The sequence below is a fragment of the Lampetra fluviatilis genome, chromosome 33 (genome assembly GCF_964198595.1).
Source record: "Lampetra fluviatilis chromosome 33, kcLamFluv1.1, whole genome shotgun sequence".
In the NCBI taxonomy this organism is placed as follows: Eukaryota; Metazoa; Chordata; class Hyperoartia; order Petromyzontiformes; family Petromyzontidae; genus Lampetra; species Lampetra fluviatilis.
The window spans coordinates 11,802,995-11,822,800 of NC_136307.1; positions in this window are offsets into that span (position 1 = coordinate 11,802,995).

The following is a 19,806-nucleotide window of genomic DNA, read 5'->3' on the forward strand; positions in this document are numbered from 1 at the left end:
GGTTCTGTGTCGTGGCTCCTGGAGCCAGGTTCTGTGTCGTGGCTCCTGGAGCCAGGTTCTGTGTCGTGGCTCCTGGAGCCGGGTTCTGAGTCGTGGCTCCTGGAGCCGGGTTCTGTGTCGTGGCTCCTGGAGCCAGGTTCTGTGTCGTGGCTCCTGGAGCCGGGTTCTGTGTCGTGGCTCCTGGAGCCAGGTTCTGTGTCGTGGCTCCTGGAGCCAGGTTCTGTGTTGTGGCTCCTGGAGCCAGGTTCTGTGTCGTGGCTCCTGGAGCCGGGTTCTGTGTCGTGGCTCCTGGAGCCGGGTTCTGTGTCTTGGCTCCTGGAGCCAGGTTCTGAGTCATGGCTCCTGGAGCCGGGTTCTGTGTCGTGGCTCCTGGAGCCGGGTTCTGTGTCGTGGCTCCTGGAGCCAGGTTCTGTGTCGTGGCTCGTGGAGCCAGGTTCTGTGTCGTAGCTCTTGAAGCCAGGTTCTGTGTCGTGGCTCCTGGATCCGGGTTCTGTGTCGTGGCTCCTGGAGCCGGGTTCAGTGTCGTGGCTCCTGGAGCCCGGTTCTGTGTCGTGGCTCCTGGAGCCAGGTTCTGTGTCGTGGCTCCTGGAGCCAGGTTCTGTGTCGTGGCTCCTGGAGCCGGGTTCAGTGTCGTGGCTCCTGGAGCCAGGTTCTGTGTCATGGCTCCTGGAGCCGGGTTGTGTGTCGTGGCTCCTGGAGCCAGGTTCTGTGTCGTGGCTCCTGGAGCCAGGTTCTGTGTCGTGGCTCCTGGAGCCAGGTTCTGAGTCGTGGCTCCTGGAGCTGGGTTCTGTGTCGTGGCTCCTGGAGCCAGGATCTGTGTCGTGGCTCCTGGAGCCAGGTTCTGTGTCGTGGCTCCTGGAGCCAGGTTCTGTGTCGTGGCTCCTGGAGCCAGGTTCTGTGTCGTGGCTCCTGGAGCCGGGTTCTGTGTCGTGGCTCCTGGAGCGAGGTTCTGTGTCATGGCTCCTGGAGCCGGGTTCAGTGTCGTGGCTCCTGGAGCCAGGTTCTGTGTCGTGGCTCCTGGAGCCGGGTTCTGAGTCGTGGCTCCTGGAGCTGGGTTCTGTGTCGTGGCTCCTGGAGCCAGGATCTGTGTCGTGGCTCCTGGAGCCAGGTTCTGTGTCGTGGCTCCTGAAGCCAGGTTCTGTGTCGTGGCTCCTGGAGCCAGGTTCTGTGTCGTGGCTCCTGGAGCCAGGTTCTGAGTCGTGGCTCCTGGAGCCAGGTTCAGTGTCGTGGCTCCTGGAGCCAGGTTCTGTGTCGTGGCTCCTGGAGCCAGGTTCTGTGTCGTGGCTCCTGGAGCCAGGTTCTGTGTCGTGGCTCCTGGAGCCAGGTTCTGAGTCGTGGCTCCTGGAGCCGGGTTCTGTGTCGTGGCTCCTGGAGCCAGGTTCTGTGTCGTGGCTCCTGGAGCCGGGTTCTGTGTCGTGGCTCCTGGAGCGAGGTTCTGTGTCATGGCTCCTGGAGCCGGGTTCAGTGTCGTGGCTCCTGGAGCCAGGTTCTGTGTCGTGGCTCCTGGAGCCAGGTTCTGTGTCGTGGCTCCTGGAGCCAGGTTCTGTGTCGTGGCTCCTGGAGCCAGGTTCTGTGTCGTGGCTCCTGGAGCCGGGTTCTGTGTCGTGGCTCCTTGAGCGAGGTTCTGTGTCATGGCTCCTGGAGCCGGGTTCAGTGTCGTGGCTCCTGGAGCCAGGTTCTGTGTCGTGGCTCCTGGAGCCGGGTTCTGAGTCGTGGCTCCTGGAGCTGGGTTCTGTGTCGTGGCTCCTGGAGCCAGGATCTGTGTCGTGGCTCCTGGAGCCAGGTTCTGTGTCGTGGCTCCTGGAGCCAGGTTCTGTGTCGTGGCTCCTGGAGCCAGGTTCTGTGTCGTGGCTCCTGGAGCCAGGTTCTGAGTCGTGGCTCCTGGAGCCAGGTTCAGTGTCGTGGCTCCTGGAGCCAGGTTCTGTGTCGTGGCTCCTGGAGCCAGGTTCTGTGTCGTGGCTCCTGGAGCCAGGTTCTGTGTCGTGGCTCCTGGAGCCAGGTTCTGAGTCGTGGCTCCTGGAGCCGGGTTCTGTGTCGTGGCTCCTGGAGCCAGGTTCTGTGTCGTGGCTCCTGGAGCCGGGTTCTGTGTCGTGGCTCCTGGAGCGAGGTTCTGTGTCATGGCTCCTGGAGCCGGGTTCAGTGTCGTGGCTCCTGGAGCCAGGTTCTGTGTCGTGGCTCCTGGAGCCAGGTTCTGTGTCGTGGCTCCTGGAGCCAGGTTCTGAGTCGTGGCTCCTGGAGCTGGGTTCTGTGTCGTGGCTCCTTGAGCCAGGATCTGTGTCGTGGCTCCTGGAGCCAGGTTCTGTGTCGTGGCTCCTGGAGCCAGGTTCTGTGTCGTGGCTCCTGGAGCCAGGTTCTGTGTCGTGGCTCCTGGAGCCGGGTTCTGTGTCGTGGCTCCTGGAGCGAGGTTCTGTGTCATGGCTCCTGGAGCCGGGTTCAGTGTCGTGGCTCCTGGAGCCAGGTTCTGTGTCGTGGCTCCTGGAGCCAGGTTCTGAGTCGTGGCTCCTGGAGCTGGGTTCTGTGTCGTGGCTCCTGGAGCCAGGATCTGTGTTGTGGCTCCTGGAGCAAGGTTCTGTGTCGTGGCTCCTGGAGCCAGGTTCTGTGTCGTGGCTCCTGGAGCCAGGTTCTGTGTCGTGGCTCCTGGAGCCAGGTTCTGAGTCGTGGCTCCTGGAGCCAGGTTCAGTGTCGTGGCTCCTGGAGCCAGGTTCTGTGTCGTGGCTCCTGGAGCCAGGTTCTGTGTCGTGGCTCCTGGAGCCAGGTTCTGTGTCGTGGCTCCTGGAGCCAGGTTCTGTGTCGTGGCTCCTGGAGCCAGGTTCTGTGTCGTGGCTCCTGGAGCCAGGTTCTGAGTCGTGGCTCCTGGAGCCGGGTTCTGTGTCGTGGCTCCTGGAGCGAGGTTCTGTGTCATGGCTCCTGGAGCCGGGTTCAGTGTCGTGGCTCCTGGAGCCAGGTTCTGTGTCGTGGCTCCTGGAGCCGGGTTCAGTGTCGTGGCTCCTGGAGCCAGGTTCTGTGTCGTGGCTCCTGGAGCCAGGTTCTGTGTCGTGGCTCCTGGAGCCAGGTTCTGTGTTGTGGCTCCTGGAGCCGGGTTCTGTGTCGTGGCTCCTGGAGCCGGGTTCTGTGTCGTGCCTCCTGGAGCCGGGTTCTATGTCTTGGCTCCTGGAGCCAGGTTCTGAGTCATGGCTCCTGGAGCCGGGTTCTGTGTCGTGGCTCCTGGAGCCGGGTTCTGTGTCGTGGCTCCTGGAGCCAGGTTCTGTGTCGTGGCTCGTGGAGCCAGGTTCTGTGTCGTAGCTCTTGGAGCCAGGTTCTGTGTCGTGGCTCCTGGAGCCAGGTTCTGAGTCGTGGCTCCTGAAGCCAGGTTCTGTGTCGTGGCTCCTGGAGCCAGGTTCTGTGTCGTGGCTCCTGGAGCCAGTTTCTGAGTCGTGGCTCCTGGAGCCAGATTCTGTGTCGTGGCTCCTGGAGCTAGGTTCTGTGTCGTGGCTCCTGGAGCCAGGTTCTGTGTCGTGGCTCCTGGAGCCAGGTTCTGTGTCGTGGCTCCTGGAGCCAGGTTCTGAGTCGTGGCTCCTGGAGCCGGGTTCTGTGTCGTGGCTCCTGGAGCCAGGTTCTGTGTCGTGGCTCCTGGAGCCGGGTTCTGTGTCGTGGCTCCTGGAGCCAGGTTCTGTGTTGTGGCTCCTGGAGCCAGGTTCTGTGTTGTGGCTCCTGGAGCCAGGTTCTGTGTCGTGGCTCCTGGAGCCGGGTTCTGTGTCGTGGCTCCTGGAGCCGGGTTCTGTGTCTTGGCTCCTGGAGCCAGGTTTTGTGTCGTGGCTCCTGGAGCCGGGTTCTGTGTCGTGGCTCCTGGAGCCGGGTTCTGTGTCTTGGCTCCTGGAGCCAGGTTCTGAGTCATGGCTCCTGGAGCCGGGTTCTGTGTCGTGGCTCCTGGAGCCGGGTTCTGTGTCGTGGCTCCTGGAGCCAGGTTCTGTGTCGTGGCTCGTGGAGCCAGGTTCTGTGTCGTAGCTCTTGAAGCCAGGTTCTGTGTCGTGGCTCCTGGAGCCAGGTTCTGAGTCGTGGCTCCTGGAGCCAGATTCTGTGTCGTGGCTCCTGGAGCCAGGTTCTGTGTCGTGGCTCCTGGAGCCAGGTTCTGTGTCGTGGCTCCTGGAGCCAGGTTCTGAGTCGAGGCTCCTGGAGCCGGGTTCTGTGTCGTGGCTCCTGGAGCCAGGTTCTGTGTCGTGGCTCCTGGAGCCAGGTTCTGTGTCGTGGCTCCTGGAGCCAGGTTCTGAGTCGTGGCTCCTGGAGCCAGGTTCTGAGTCGTGGCTCCTGGAGCCGGGTTCTGTGTCGTGGCTCCTGGATCCGGGTTCTGTGTCGTGGCTCCTGGAGCCGGGTTCAGTGTCGTGGCTCCTGGAGCCGGGTTCAGTGTCGTGGCTCCTGGAGCCCGGTTCTGTGTCGTGGCTCCTGGAGCCAGGTTCTGTGTCGTGGCTCCTGGAGCCAGGTTCTGTGTCGTGGCTCCTGGAGCTTTGTTCAGTGTCGTGGCTCCTGGAGCCAGGTTCTGTGTCGTGGCTCCTGGAGCCGGGTTGTGTGTCGTGGCTCCTGGAGCCAGGTTCTGTGTCGTGGCTCCTGGAGCCAGGTTCTGTGTCGTGGCTCCTGGAGCCAGGTTCTGAGTCGTGGCTCCTGGAGCTGGGTTCTGTGTCGTGGCTCCTGGAGCCAGGATCTGTGTCGTGGCTCCTGGAGCCAGGTTCTGTGTCGTGGCTCCTGGAGCCAGGTTCTGTGTCGTGGCTCCTGGAGCCAGGTTCTGAGTCGTGGCTCCTGGAGCCAGGTTCAGTGTCGTGGCTCCTGGAGCCAGGTTCTGTGTCGTGGCTCCTGGAGCCAGGTTCTGTGTCGTGGCTCCTGGAGCCAGGTTCTGTGTCGTGGCTCCTGGAGCCAGGTTCTGAGTCGTGGCTCCTGGAGCCGGGTTCTGTGTCGTGGCTCCTGGAGCCAGGTTCTGTGTCGTGGCTCCTGGAGCCGGGTTCTGTGTCGTGGCTCCTGGAGCGAGGTTCTGTGTCATGGCTCCTGGAGCCGGGTTCAGTGTCGTGGCTCCTGGAGCCAGGTTCTGTGTCGTGGCTCCTGGAGCCAGGTTCTGTGTCGTGGCTCCTGGAGCCAGGTTCTGTGTTGTGGCTCCTGGAGCCAGGTTCTGTGTCGTGGCTCCTGGAGCCAGGTTCTGTGTTGTGGCTCCTGGAGCCAGGTTCTGTGTCGTGGCTCCTGGAGCCAGGTTCTGAGTCGTGGCTCCTGGAGCCGGGTTCTGTGTCGTGGCTCCTGGATCCGGGTTCTGTGTCGTGGCTCCTGGAGCCGGGTTCAGTGTCGTGGCTCCTGGAGCCGGGTTCAGTGTCGTGGCTCCTGGAGCCCGGTTCTGTGTCGTGGCTCCTGGAGCCAGGTTCTGTGTCGTGGCTCCTGGAGCCAGGTTCTGTGTCGTGGCTCCTGGAGCCGGGTTCAGTGTCGTGGCTCCTGGAGCCAGGTTCTGTGTCGTGGCTCCTGGAGCCGGGTTGTGTGTCGTGGCTCCTGGAGCCAGGTTCTGTGTCGTGGCTCCTGGAGCCAGGTTCTGTGTCGTGGCTCCTGGAGCCAGGTTCTGAGTCGTGGCTCCTGGAGCTGGGTTCTGTGTCGTGGCTCCTGGAGCCAGGATCTGTGTCGTGGCTCCTGGAGCCAGGTTCTGTGTCGTGGCTCCTGGAGCCAGGTTCTGTGTCGTGGCTCCTGGAGCCAGGTTCTGAGTCGTGGCTCCTGGAGCCAGGTTCAGTGTCGTGGCTCCTGGAGCCAGGTTCTGTGTCGTGGCTCCTGGAGCCAGGTTCTGTGTCGTGGCTCCTGGAGCCAGGTTCTGTGTCGTGGCTCCTGGAGCCAGGTTCTGAGTCGTGGCTCCTGGAGCCGGGTTCTGTGTCGTGGCTCCTGGAGCCAGGTTCTGTGTCGTGGCTCCTGGAGCCGGGTTCTGTGTCGTGGCTCCTGGAGCGAGGTTCTGTGTCATGGCTCCTGGAGCCGGGTTCAGTGTCGTGGCTCCTGGAGCCAGGTTCTGTGTCGTGGCTCCTGGAGCCAGGTTCTGTGTCGTGGCTCCTGGAGCCAGGTTCTGTGTTGTGGCTCCTGGAGCCAGGTTCTGTGTCGTGGCTCCTGGAGCCGGGTTCTGTGTCGTGGCTCCTGGAGCCGGGTTCTATGTCTTGGCTCCTGGAGCCAGGTTCTGTGTCGTGGCTCCTGGAGCCGGGTTCTGTGTCGTGGCTCCTGGAGCCAGGTTCTGTGTCGTGGCTCGTGGAGCCAGGTTCTGTGTCGTAGCTCTTGTAGCCAGGTTCTGTGTCGTGGCTCCTGGAGCCAGGTTCTGAGTCGTGGCTCCTGGAGCCAGGTTCTGTGTCGTGGCTCCTGGAGCCAGGTTCTGTGTCGTTGCTCCTGGAGCCAGGTTCTGAGTCGTGGCTCCTGGAGCCAGATTCTGTGTCGTGGCTCCTGGAGCCAGGTTCTGTGTCGTGGCTCCTGGAGCCAGGTTCTGTGTCGTGGCTCCTGGAGCCAGGTTCTGTGTTGTGGCTCCTGGAGCCAGGTTCTGTGTCGTGGCTCCTGGAGCCGGGTTCTGTGTCGTGGCTCCTGGAGCCGGGTTCTATGTCTTGGCTCCTGGAGCCAGGTTCTGAGTCATGGCTCCTGGAGCCGGGTTCTGTGTCGTGGCTCCTGGAGCCGGGTTCTGTGTCGTGGCTCCTGGAGCCAGGTTCTGTGTCGTGGCTCGTGGAGCCAGGTTCTGTGTCGTAGCTCTTGGAGCCAGGTTCTGTGTCGTGGCTCCTGGAGCCAGGTTCTGAGTCGTGGCTCCTGGAGCCAGGTTCTGTGTCGTGGCTCCTGGAGCCAGGTTCTGTGTCGTTGCTCCTGGAGCCAGGTTCTGAGTCGTGGCTCCTGGAGCCAGATTCTGTGTCGTGGCTCCTGGAGCCAGGTTCTGTGTCATGGCTCCTGGAGCCAGGTTCTGTGTCGTGGCTCCTGGAGCCAGGTTCTGTGTCGTGGCTCCTGGAGCCAGGTTCTGAGTCGTGGCTCCTGGAGCCAGGTTCTGTGTCGTGGCTCCTGGAGCCAGGTTCTGTGTCGTGGCTCCTGGAGCCGGGTTCTGTGTCGTGGCTCCTGGAGCCAGGTTCTGTGTCGTGGCTCCTGGAGCCAGGTTCTGTGTTGTGGCTCCTGGAGCCAGGTTCTGTGTCGTGGCTCCTGGAGCCGGGTTCTGTGTCGTGGCTCCTGGAGCCGGGTTCTGTGTCTTGGCTCCTGGAGCCAGGTTCTGAGTCATGGCTCCTGGAGCCGGGTTCTGTGTCGTGGCTCCTGGAGCCGGGTTCTGTGTCGTGGCTCCTGGAGCCAGGTTCTGTGTCGTGGCTCGTGGAGCCAGGTTCTGTGTCGTAGCTCTTGAAGCCAGGTTCTGTGTCGTGGCTCCTGGAGCCAGGTTCTGGGTCGTGGCTCCTGGAGCCAGGTTCTGTGTCGTGGCTCCTGGAGCCAGGTTCTGTGTCGTGGCTCCTGGAGCCAGGTTCTGAGTCGTGGCTCCTGGAGCCAGATTCTGTGTCGTGGCTCCTGGAGCTAGGTTCTGTGTTGTGGCTCCTGGAGCCAGGTTCTGAATCGTGGCTCCTGGAGCCGGGTTCTGTGTCGTGGCTCCTGGAGCCAGGTTCTGTGTCGTGGCTCCTGGAGCCAGGTTCTGTGTCGTGGCTCCTGGAGCCAGGTTCTGTGTCGTGGCTCCTGGAGCCAGGTTCTGAGTCGTGGCTACTGGAGCCGGGTTCTGTGTCGTGGCTCCTGGATCCGGGTTCTGTGTCGTGGCTCCTGGAGCCGTGTTCAGTGTCGTGGCTCCTGGAGCCCGGTTCTGTGTCGTGGCTCCTGGAGCCAGGTTCTGTGTCGTGGCTCCTGGAGCCAGGTTCTGTGTCGTGGCTCCTGGAGCCGGGTTCAGTGTCGTGGCTCCTGGAGCCAGGTTCTGTGTCGTGGCTCCTGGAGCCGGGTTGTGTGTCGTGGCTCCTGGAGCCAGGTTCTGTGTCGTGGCTCCTGGAGCCAGGTTCTGTGTCGTGGCTCCTGGAGCCAGGTTCTGAGTCGTGGCTCCTGGAGCTGGGTTCTGTGTCGTGGCTCCTGGAGCCAGGATCTGTGTCGTGGCTCCTGGAGCCAGGTTCTGTGTCGTGGCTCCTGGAGCCAGGTTCTGTGTCGTGGCTCCTGGAGCCAGGTTCTGAGTCGTGGCTCCTGGAGCCAGGTTCAGTGTCGTGGCTCCTGGAGCCAGGTTCTGTGTCGTGGCTCCTGGAGCCAGGTTCTGTGTCGTGGCTCCTGGAGCCAGGTTCTGTGTCGTGGCTCCTGGAGCCAGGTTCTGAGTCGTGGCTCCTGGAGCCGGGTTCTGTGTCGTGGCTCCTGGAGCCAGGTTCTGTGTCGTGGCTCCTGGAGCCGGGTTCTGTGTCGTGGCTCCTGGAGCGAGGTTCTGTGTCATGGCTCCTGGAGCCGGGTTCAGTGTCGTGGCTCCTGGAGCCAGGTTCTGTGTCGTGGCTCCTGGAGCCAGGTTCTGTGTCGTGGCTCCTGGAGCCAGGTTCTGTGTTGTGGCTCCTGGAGCCAGGTTCTGTGTTGTGGCTCCTGGAGCCGGGTTCTGTGTCGTGGCTCCTGGTGCCGGGTTCTATGTCTTGGCTCCTGGAGCCAGGTTCTGAGTCATGGCTCCTGGAGCCGGGTTCTGTGTCGTGGCTCCTGGAGCCGGGTTCTGTGTCGTGGCTCCTGGAGCCAGGTTCTGTGTCGTGGCTCGTGGAGCCAGGTTCTGTGTCGTAGCTCTTGTAGCAAGGTTCTGTGTCGTGGCTCCTGGAGCCAGGTTCTGAGTCGTGGCTCCTGGAGCCAGGTTCTGTGTCGTGGCTCCTGGAGCCAGGTTCTGTGTCGTTGCTCCTGGAGCCAGGTTCTGAGTCGTGGCTCCTGGAGCCAGATTCTGTGTCGTGGCTCCTGGAGCCAGGTTCTGTGTCGTGGCTCCTGGAGCCAGGTTCTGTGTCGTGGCTCCTGGAGCCAGGTTCTGTGTTGTGGCTCCTGGAGCCAGGTTCTGTGTCGTGGCTCCTGGAGCCGGGTTCTGTGTCGTGGCTCCTGGAGCCGGGTTCTATGTCTTGGCTCCTGGAGCCAGGTTCTGAGTCATGGCTCCTGGAGCCGGGTTCTGTGTCGTGGCTCCTGGAGCCGGGTTCTGTGTCGTGGCTCCTGGAGCCAGGTTCTGTGTCGTGGCTCGTGGAGCCAGGTTCTGTGTCGTAGCTCTTGGAGCCAGGTTCTGTGTCGTGGCTCCTGGAGCCAGGTTCTGAGTCGTGGCTCCTGGAGCCAGGTTCTGTGTCGTTGCTCCTGGAGCCAGGTTCTGAGTCGTGGCTCCTGGAGCCAGATTCTGTGTCGTGGCTCCTGGAGCCAGGTTCTGTGTCGTGGCTCCTGGAGCCAGGTTCTGTGTCGTGGCTCCTGGAGCCAGGTTCTGTGTCGTGGCTCCTGGAGCCAGGTTCTGTGTCATGGCTCCTGGAGCCAGGTTCTGAGTCGTGGCTCCTGGAGCCAGGTTCTGTGTCGTGGCTCCTGGAGCCAGGTTCTGTGTCGTGGCTCCTGGAGCCGGGTTCTGTGTCGTGGCTCCTGGAGCCAGGTTCTGTGTCGTGGCTCCTGGAGCCAGGTTCTGTGTCGTGGCTCCTGGAGCCAGGTTCTGAGTCGTGGCTCCTGGAGCCAGGTTCTGTGTCGTGGCTCCTGGAGCCAGGTTCTGTGTCGTGGCTCCTGGAGCCGGGTTCTGTGTCGTGGCTCCTGGAGCCAGGTTCTGTGTCGTGGCTCCTGGAGCCAGGTTCTGTGTTGTGGCTCCTGGAGCCAGGTTCTGTGTCGTGGCTCCTGGAGCCGGGTTCTGTGTCGTGGCTCCTGGAGCCGGGTTCTGTGTCTTGGCTCCTGGAGCCAGGTTCTGAGTCATGGCTCCTGGAGCCGGGTTCTGTGTCGTGGCTCCTGGAGCCGGGTTCTGTGTCGTGGCTCCTGGAGCCAGGTTCTGTGTCGTGGCTCGTGGAGCCAGGTTCTGTGTCGTAGCTCTTGAAGCCAGGTTCTGTGTCGTGGCTCCTGGAGCCAGGTTCTGGGTCGTGGCTCCTGGAGCCAGGTTTTGTGTCGTGGCTCCTGGAGCCAGGTTCTGTGTCGTGGCTCCTGGAGCCAGGTTCTGAGTCGTGGCTCCTGGAGCCAGATTCTGTGTCGTGGCTCCTGGAGCTAGGTTCTGTGTTGTGGCTCCTGGAGCCAGGTTCTGTGTCGTGGCTCCTGGAGCCAGGTTCTGTGTCGTGGCTCCTGGAGCCAGGTTCTGAGTCGTGGCTCCTGGAGCCGGGTTCTGTGTCGTGGCTCCTGGAGCCAGGTTCTGTGTCGTGGCTCCTGGAGCCAGGTTCTGTGTCGTGGCTCCTGGAGCCAGGTTCTGTGTCGTGGCTCCTGGAGCCAGGTTCTGAGTCGTGGCTACTGGAGCCGGGTTCTGTGTCGTGGCTCCTGGATCCGGGTTCTGTGTCGTGGCTCCTGGAGCCGGGTTCAGTGTCGTGGCTCCTGGAGCCCGGTTCTGTGTCGTGGCTCCTGGAGCCAGGTTCTGTGTCGTGGCTCCTGGAGCCAGGTTCTGTGTCGTGGCTCCTGGAGCCAGGTTCTGTGTCGTGGCTCCTGGAGCCGGGTTCTGTGTCGTGGCTCCTGGAGCCAGGTTCTGTGTCGTGGCTCCTGGAGCCAGGTTCTGTGTCGTGGCTCCTGGAGCCAGGTTCTGAGTCGTGGCTCCTGGAGCCAGGTTCTGTGTCGTGGCTCCTGGAGCCAGGTTCTGTGTCGTGGCTCCTGGAGCCGGGTTCTGTGTCGTGGCTCCTGGAGCCAGGTTCTGTGTCGTGGCTCCTGGAGCCAGGTTCTGTGTTGTGGCTCCTGGAGCCAGGTTCTGTGTCGTGGCTCCTGGAGCCGGGTTCTGTGTCGTGGCTCCTGGAGCCGGGTTCTGTGTCTTGGCTCCTGGAGCCAGGTTCTGAGTCATGGCTCCTGGAGCCGGGTTCTGTGTCGTGGCTCCTGGAGCCGGGTTCTGTGTCGTGGCTCCTGGAGCCAGGTTCTGTGTCGTGGCTCGTGGAGCCAGGTTCTGTGTCGTAGCTCTTGAAGCCAGGTTCTGTGTCGTGGCTCCTGGAGCCAGGTTCTGGGTCGTGGCTCCTGGAGCCAGGTTCTGTGTCGTGGCTCCTGGAGCCAGGTTCTGTGTCGTGGCTCCTGGAGCCAGGTTCTGAGTCGTGGCTCCTGGAGCCAGATTCTGTGTCGTGGCTCCTGGAGCTAGGTTCTGTGTTGTGGCTCCTGGAGCCAGGTTCTGTGTCGTGGCTCCTGGAGCCAGGTTCTGTGTCGTGGCTCCTGGAGCCAGGTTCTGAGTCGTGGCTCCTGGAGCCGGGTTCTGTGTCGTGGCTCCTGGAGCCAGGTTCTGTGTCGTGGCTCCTGGAGCCAGGTTCTGTGTCGTGGCTCCTGGAGCCAGGTTCTGTGTCGTGGCTCCTGGAGCCAGGTTCTGAGTCGTGGCTACTGGAGCCGGGTTCTGTGTCGTGGCTCCTGGATCCGGGTTCTGTGTCGTGGCTCCTGGAGCCGGGTTCAGTGTCGTGGCTCCTGGAGCCCGGTTCTGTGTCGTGGCTCCTGGAGCCAGGTTCTGTGTCGTGGCTCCTGGAGCCAGGTTCTGTGTCGTGGCTCCTGAAGCCGGGTTTATTGTCGTGGCTCCTGGAGCCAGGTTCTGTGTCATGGCTCCTGGAGCCGGGTAGTGTGTCGTGGCTCCTGGAGCCAGGTTCTGTGTCGTGGCTCCTGGAGCCAGGTTCTGAGTCGTGGCTCCTGGAGCCGGGTTCTGTGTCGTGGCTCCTGGAGCCGGGTTCTGTGACGTGGCTCCTGGAGCCAGGTTCAGTGTTGTGGCTCCTGGAGCCAGGTTCTGTGTCGTGGCTCCTGGAGCCAGGTTCTGTGTCGTGGCTCCTGGAGCCAGGTTCAGTGTCGTGGCTCCTGGAGCCAGGTTCTGTGTCGTGGCTCCTGGAGCCAGGTTCTGTGTCGTGGCTCCTGGAGCCAGGTTCTGTGTCGTGGCTCCTGGAGCCAGGTTCTGAGTCGTGGCTTCTGGAGCTGGGTTCTGTGTCGTGGCTCCTGGAGCCAGGTTCTGTGTCGTGGCTCCTGGAGCCGGGTTCTGTGTCGTGGCTCCTGGAGCCGGGTTCTGTGTCGTGGCTCCTGGAGCGAGGTTCTGTGTCGTGGCTCCTGGAGCCGGGTTCAGTGTCGTGGCTCCTGGAGCCAGGTTCTGTGTCGTGGCTCCTGGAGCCAGGTTCTGTGTCGTGGCTCCTGGAGCCAGGTTCTGTGTTGTGGCTCCTGGAGCCAGGTTCTGTGTCGTGGCTCCTGGAGCCGGGTTCTGTGTCGTGGCTCCTGGAGCCGGGTTCTGTGTCTTGGCTCCTGGAGCCAGGTTCTGAGTCGTGGCTCCTGGAGCCGGGTTCTGTGTCGTGGCTCCTGGAGCCGGGTTCTGTGTCGTGGCTCCTGGAGCCAGGTTCTGTGTCGTGGCTCGTGGAGCCAGGTTCTGTGTCGTAGCTCTTGGAGCCAGGTTCTGTGTCGTGGCTCCTGGAGCCAGGTTCTGAGTCGTGGCTCCTGGAGCCAGGTTCTGTGTCGTGGCTCCTGTAGCCAGGTTCTGAGTCGTGGCTTCTGGAGCCGGGTTCTGTGTCGTGGCTCCTGGAGCCAGGTTCTGTGTCGTGGCTCCTGGAGCCGGGTTCTGTGTCGTGGCTCCTGGAGCCGGGTTCTGTGTCGTGGCTCCTGGAGCGAGGTTTTGTGTCATGGCTCCTGGAGCCGGGTTCAGTGTCGTGGCTCCTGGAGCCAGGTTCTGTGTCGTAGCTCTTGGAGCCAGGTTCTGTGTCGTGGCTCCTGGAGCCAGGTTCTGAGTCGTGGCTCCTGGAGCCAGGTTCTGTGTCGTGGCTCCTGGAGCCAGGTTCTGTGTCGTGGCTCCTGGAGCCAGGTTTTGAGTCGTGGCTTCTGGAGCCGGGTTCTGTGTCGTGGCTCCTGGAGCCAGGTTCTGTGTCGTGGCTCCTGGAGCCGGGTTCTGTGTCGTGGCTCCTGGAGCCGGGTTCTGTGTCGTGGCTCCTGGAGCGAGGTTCTGTGTCATGGCTCCTGGAGCCGGGTTCAGTGTCGTGGTTCCTGGAGCCAGGTTCTGTGTCGTGGCTCCTGGAGCCAGGTTCTGTGTCGTGGCTCCTGGAGCCAGGTTCTGTGTTGTGGCTCCTGGAGCCAGGTTCTGTGTCGTGGCTCCTGGAGCCGGGTTCTGTGTCGTGGCTCCTGGAGCCGGGTTCTGTGTCTTGGCTCCTGGAGCCAGGTTCTGAGTCGTGGCTCCTGGAGCCGGGTTCTGTGTCGTGGCTCCTGGAGCCGGGTTCTGTGTCTTGGCTCCTGGAGCCAGGTTCTGTGTCGTGGCTCGTGGAGCCAGGTTCTGTGTCGTAGCTCTTGGAGCCAGGTTCTGTGTCGTGGCTCCTGGAGCCAGGTTCTGAGTCGTGGCTCCTGGAGCCAGGTTCTGTGTCGTGGCTCCTGGAGCCAGGTTCTGTGTCGTGGCTCCTGGAGCCAGGTTCTGAGTCGTGGCTCCTGGAGCCAGATTCTGTGTCGTGGCTCCTGGAGCTAGGTTCTGTGTCGTGGCTCCTGGAGCCAGGTTCTGTGTCGTGGCTCCTGGAGCCAGGTTCTGTGTCGTGGCTCCTGGAGCCAGGTTCTGAGTCGTGGCTCCTGGAGCGGGGTTCTGTGTCGTGGCTCCTGGAGCCAGGTTCTGTGTCGTGGCTCCTGGAGCCAGGTTCTGTGTCGTGGCTCCTGGAGCCAGGTTCTGTGTCGTGGCTCCTGGAGCCAGGTTCTGAGTCGTGGCTCCTGGAGCCGGGTTCTGTGTCGTGGCTCCTGGAGCCGGGTTCTGTGTCGTGGCTCCTGGAGCCGGGTTCAGTGTCGTGGCTCCTGGAGCCGGGTTCTGTGTCGTGGCTCCTGGAGCCAGGTTCTGTGTCGTGGCTCCTGGAGCCAGGTTCTGTGTCGTGGCTCCTGGAGCCAGGTTCTGAGTCGTGGCTCCTGGAGCCGGGATCTGTGTCGTGGCTCCTGGAGCCGGGTTCTGTGTCGTGGCTCCTGGAGCCAGGTTCTGTGTCGTGGCTCGTGGAGCCAGGTTCTGTGTCGTAGCTCTTGGAGCCAGGTTCTGTGTCGTGGCTCCTGGAGCCAGGTTCTGAGTCGTGGCTCCTGGAGCCAGGTTCTGTGTCGTGGCTCCTGGAGCCAGGTTCTGTGTCGTGGCTCCTGGAGCCAGGTTCTGAGTCGTGGCTCTTGGAGCCAGATTCTGTGTCGTGGCTCCTGGAGCTAGGTTCTGTGTCGTGGCTCCTGGAGCCAGGTTCTGTGTCGTGGCTCCTGGAGCCAGGTTCTGTGTCGTGGCTCCTGGAGCCAGGTTCTGAGTCATGGCTCCTGGAGCGGGGTTCTGTGTCGTGGCTCCTGGAGCCAGGTTCTGTGTCGTGGCTCCTGGAGCCAGGTTCTGTGTCGTGGCTCCTGGAGCCAGGTTCTGTGTCGTGGCTCCTGGAGCCAGGTTCTGAGTCGTGGCTCCTGGAGCCGGGTTCTGTGTCGTGGCTCCTGGAGCCGGGTTCTGTGTCGTGGCTCCTGGAGCCGGGTTCTGTGTCGTGGCTCCTGGAGCCGGGTTCAGTGTCGTGGCTTCTGGAGCCAGGTTCTGTGTCGTGGCTCCTGGAGCCAGGTTCTGTGTCGTGGCTCCTGGAGCCAGGTTCTGTGTTGTCGCTCCTGGAGCCAGGTTCTGTGTCGTGGCTCGTGGAGCCAGGTTCTGTGTCGTAGCTCTTGGAGCCAGGTTCTGTGTCGTGGCTCCTGGAGCCAGGTTCTGAGTCGTGGCTCCTGGAGCCAGGTTCTGTGTCGTGGCTCCTGGAGCCAGGTTCTGTGTCGTGGCTCCTGGAGCCAGGTTCTGAGTCGTGGCTCCTGGAGCCAGATTCTGTGTCGTGGCTCCTGGAGCTAGGTTCTGTGTCGTGGCTCCTGGAGCCAGGTTCTGTGTCGTGGCTCCTGGAGCCAGGTTCTGTGTCGTGGCTCCTGGAGCCAGGTTCTGAGTCGTGGCTCCTGGAGCGGGGTTCTGTGTCGTGGCTACTGGAGCCAGGTTCTGTGTCGTGGCTCCTGGAGCCAGGTTCTGTGTCGTTGCTCCTGGAGCCAGGTTCTGTGTCGTGGCTCCTGGACCCAGGTTCTGAGTCGTGGCTCCTGGAGCCGGGTTCTGTGTCGTGGCTCCTGGAGCCGGGTTCTGTGTCGTGGCTCCTGGAGCCGGGTTCAGTGTCGTGGCTCCTGGAGCCGGGTTCTGTGTCGTGGCTCCTGGAGCCAGGTTCTGTGTCGTGGCTCCTGGAGCCGGGTTCTGTGTCGTGGCTCCTGGAGCCGGGTTCTGTGTCGTGGCTCCTGGAGCCGGGTTCTGTGTCGTGGCTCCTGGAGCCGGGTTCAGTGTCGTGGCTTCTGGAGCCAGGTTCTGTGTCGTGGCTCCTGGAGCCAGGTTCTGTGTCGTGGCTCCTAGAGCCGGGTTCTGTGTTGTGGCTCCTGGAGCCAGGTTCTGAGTCGTGGCCCCTGGAGCCGGGTTCTGTGTCGTGGCTCCTGGAGCCTGGTTCTGTGTCGTGGCTCCTGGAGCCGGGTTCAGTGTCGTGGCTCCTGGAGCCGGGTTCTGTGTCGTGGCTCCTGGAGCCAGGTTCTGTGTCGTGGCTCCTGGAGCCAGGTTCTGTGTCGTGGCTCCTGGAGCCGGGTTCTGTGTCGTGGCTCCTGGAGCCGGGTTCTGTGTCGTGGCTCCTGGAGCCGGGTTCAGTGTCGTGGCTTCTGGAGCCAGGTTCTGTGTCGTGGCTCCTGGAGCTAGGTTCTGTGTCGTGGCTCCTGGAGCCAGGTTCTGTGTCGTGGCTCCTGGAGCCAGGTTCTGTGTCGTGGCTCCTGGAGCCAGGTTCTGAGTCGTGGCTCCTGGAGCGGGGTTCTGTGTCGTGGCTCCTGGAGCCAGGTTCTGTGTCATGGCTCCTGGAGCCAGGTTCTGTGTCGTGGCTCCTGGAGCCAGGTTCTGTGTCGTGGCTCCTGGAGCCAGGTTCTGAGTCGTGGCTCCTGGAGCCGGGTTCTGTGTCGTGGCTCCTGGAGCCGGGTTCTGTGTCGTGGCTCCTGGAGCCGGGTTCAGTGTCGTGGCTCCTGGAGCCGGGTTCTGTGTCGTGGCTCCTGGAGCCAGGTTCTGTGTCGTGGCTCCTGGAGCCAGGTTCTGTGTCGTGGCTCCTGGAGCCGGGTTCTGTGTCTTGGCTCCTGGAGCCAGGTTCTGAGTCGTGGCTCCTGGAGCCGGGATCTGTGTCGTGGCTCCTGGAGCCGGGTTCTGTGTCGTGGCTCCTGGAGCCAGGTTCTGTGTCGTGGCTCGTGGAGCCAGGTTCTGTGTCGTAGCTCTTGGAGCCAGGTTCTGTGTCGTGGCTCCTGGAGCCAGGTTCTGAGTCGTGGCTCCTGGAGCCAGGTTCTGTGTCGTGGCTCCTGGAGCCAGGTTCTGTGTCGTGGCTCCTGGAGCCAGGTTCTGAGTCGTGGCTCTTGGAGCCAGATTCTGTGTCGTGGCTCCTGGAGCTAGGTTCTGTGTCGTGGCTCCTGGAGCCAGGTTCTGTGTCGTGGCTCCTGGAGCCAGGTTCTGAGTCGTGGCTCCTGGAGCCAGATTCTGTGTCGTGGCTCCTGGAGCTAGGTTCTGTGTCGTGGCTCCTGGAGCCAGGTTCTGTGTCGTGGCTCCTGGAGCCAGGTTCTGTGTCGTGGCTCCTGGAGCCAGGTTCTGAGTCGTGGCTCCTGGAGCGGGGTTCTGTGTCGTGGCTCCTGGAGCCAGGTTCTGTGTCGTGGCTCCTGGAGCCAGGTTCTGTGTCGTTGCTCCTGGAGCCAGGTTCTGTGTCGTGGCTCCTGGAGCCAGGTTCTGAGTCGTGGCTCCTGGAGCCGGGTTCTGTGTCGTGGCTCCTGGAGCCGGGTTCTGTGTCGTGGCTCCTGGAGCCGGGTTCAGTGTCGTGGCTCCTGGAGCCGGGTTCTGTGTCGTGGCTCCTGGAGCCAGGTTCTGTGTCGTGGCTCCTGGAGCCGGGTTCTGTGTCGTGGCTCCTGGGGCCGGGTTCTGTGTCGTGGCTCCTGGAGCCGGGTTCTGTGTCGTGGCTCCTGGAGCCGGGTTCAGTGTCGTGGCTTCTGGAGCCAGGTTCTGTGTCGTGGCTCCTGGAGCCAGGTTCTGTGTCGTGGCTCCTGGAGCCGGGTTCTGTGTTGTGGCTCCTGGAGCCAGGTTCTGAGTCGTGGCCCCTGGAGCCGGGTTCTGTGTCGTGGCTCCTGGAGCCGGGTTCTGTGTCGTGGCTCCTGGAGCCGGGTTCAGTGTCGTGGCTCCTGGAGCCGGGTTCTGTGTCGTGGCTCCTGGAGCCAGGTTCTGTGTCGTGGCTCCTGGAGCCAGGTTCTGTGTCGTGGCTCCTGGAGCCGGGTTCTGTGTCGTGGCTCCTGGAGCCGGGTTCTGTGTCGTGGCTCCTGGAGCCGGGTTCAGTGTCGTGGCTTCTGGAGCCAGGTTCTGTGTCGTGGCTCCTGGAGCTAGGTTCTGTGTCGTGGCTCCTGGAGCCAGGTTCTGTGTCGTGGCTCCTGGAGCCAGGTTCTGTGTCGTGGCTCCTGGAGCCAGGTTCTGAGTCGTGGCTCCTGGAGCGGGGTTCTGTGTCGTGGCTCCTGGAGCCAGGTTCTGTGTCGTGGCTCCTGGAGCCAGGTTCTGTGTCGTGGCTCCTGGAGCCAGGTTCTGTGTCGTGGCTCCTGGAGCCAGGTTCTGAGTCGTGGCTCCTGGAGCCGGGTTCTGTGTCGTGGCTCCTGGAGCCGGGTTCTGTGTCGTGGCTCCTGGAGCCGGGTTCAGTGTCGTGGCTCCTGGAGCCGGGTTCTGTGTCGTGGCTCCTGGAGCCAGGTTCTGTGTCGTGGCTCCTGGAGCCAGGTTCTGTGTCGTGGCTCCTGGAGCCGGGTTCTGTGTCTTGTCTCCTGGAGCCAGGTTCTGAGTCGTGGCTCCTGGAGCCGGGATCTGTGTCGTGGCTCCTGGAGCCGGGTTCTGTGTCGTGGCTCCTGGAGCCAGGTTCTGTGTCGTGGCTCGTGGAGCCAGGTTCTGTGTCGTAGCTCTTGGAGCCAGGTTCTGTGTCGTGGCTCCTGGAGCCAGGTTCTGAGTCGTGGCTCCTGGAGCCAGGTTCTGTGTCGTGGCTCCTGGAGCCAGGTTCTGTGTCGTGGCTCCTGGAGCCAGGTTCTGAGTCGTGGCTCTTGGAGCCAGATTCTGTGTCGTGGCTCCTGGAGCTAGGTTCTGTGTCGTGGCTCCTGGAGCCAGGTTCTGTGTCGTGGCTCCTGGAGCCAGGTTCTGTGTCGTGGCTCCTGGAGCCAGGTTCTGAGTCGTGGCTCATGGAGCGGGGTTCTGTGTCGTGGCTCCTGGAGCCAGGTTCTGTGTCGTGGCTCCTGGAGCCAAGTTCTGTGTCGTGGCTCCTGGAGCCAGGTTCTGTGTCGTGGCTCCTGGAGCCAGGTTCTGAGTCGTGGCTCCTGGAGCCGGGTTCTGTGTCGTGGCTCCTGGAGCCGGGTTCTGTGTCGTGGCTCCTGGAGCCGGGTTCTGTGTCGTGGCTCCTGGAGCCGGGTTCAGTGTCGTGGCTTCTGGAGCCAGGTTCTGTGTCGTGGCTCCTGGAGCCAGGTTCTGTGTCGTGGCTCCTGGAGCCAGGTTCTGTGTTGTGGCTCCTGGAGCCAGGTTCTGTGTCGTGGCTCGTGGAGCCAGGTTCTGTGTCGTAGCTCTTGGAGCCAGGTTCTGTGTCGTGGCTCCTGGAGCCAGGTTCTGAGTCGTGGCTCCTGGAGCCAGGTTCTGTGTCGTGGCTCCTGGAGCCAGGTTCTGTGTCGTGGCTCCTGGAGCCAGGTTCTGAGTCGTGGCTCCTGGAGCCAGATTCTGTGTCGTGGCTCCTGGAGCTAGGTTCTGTGTCGTGGCTCCTGGAGCCAGGTTCTGTGTCGTGGCTCCTGGAGCCAGGTTCTGTGTCGTGGCTCCTGGAGCCAGGTTCTGAGTCGTGGCTCCTGGAGCGGGGTTCTGTGTCGTGGCTCCTGGAGCCAGGTTCTGTGTCGTGGCTCCTGGAGCCAGGTTCTGTGTCGTTGCTCCTGGAAGCCAGGTTCTGTGTCGTGGCTCCTGGAGCCAGCTTCTGAGTCGTGGCTCCTGGAGCCGGTTTCTGTGTCGTGGCTCCTGGAGCCGGGTTCTGTGTCGTGGCTCCTGGAGCCGGGTTCAGTGTCGTGGCTCCTGGAGCCGGGTTCTGTGTCGTGGCTCCTGGAGCCAGGTTCTGTGTCGTGGCTCCTGGAGCCGGGTTCTGTGTCGTGGCTCCTGGAGCCGGGTTCTGTGTCGTGGCTCCTGGAGCCGGGTTCTGTGTCGTGGCTCCTGGAGCCGGGTTCAGTGTCGTGGCTTCTGGAGCCAGGTTCTGTGTCGTGGCTCCTGGAGCCAGGTTCTGTGTCGTGGCTCCTGGAGCCGGGTTCTGTGTTGTGGCTCCTGGAGCCAGGTTCTGAGTCGTGGCCCCTGGAGCCGGGTTCTGTGTCGTGGCTCCTGGAGCCGGGTTCTGTGTCGTGGCTCCTGGAGCCGGGTTCAGTGTCGTGGCTCCTGGAGCCGGGTTCTGTGTCGTGGCTCCTGGAGCCAGGTTCTGTGTCGTGGCTCCTGGAGCCAGGTTCTGTGTCGTGGCTCCTGGAGCCGGGTTCTGTGTCGTAGCTCCTGGAGCCGGGTTCTGTGTCGTGGCTCCTGGAGCCGGGTTCAGTGTCGTGGCTTCTGGAGCCAGGTTCTGTGTCGTGGCTCCTGGAGCCAGGTTCTGTGTCGTGGCTCCTGGAGCCAGGTTCTGTGTCGTGGCTCCTGGAGCCAGGTTCTGTGTTGTGGCTCCTGGAGCCGGGTTCTGTGTCGTGGCTCCTGGACCCGGGTTCTGTGTCGTGGCTCCTGGAGCCGGGTTCTGTGTCTTG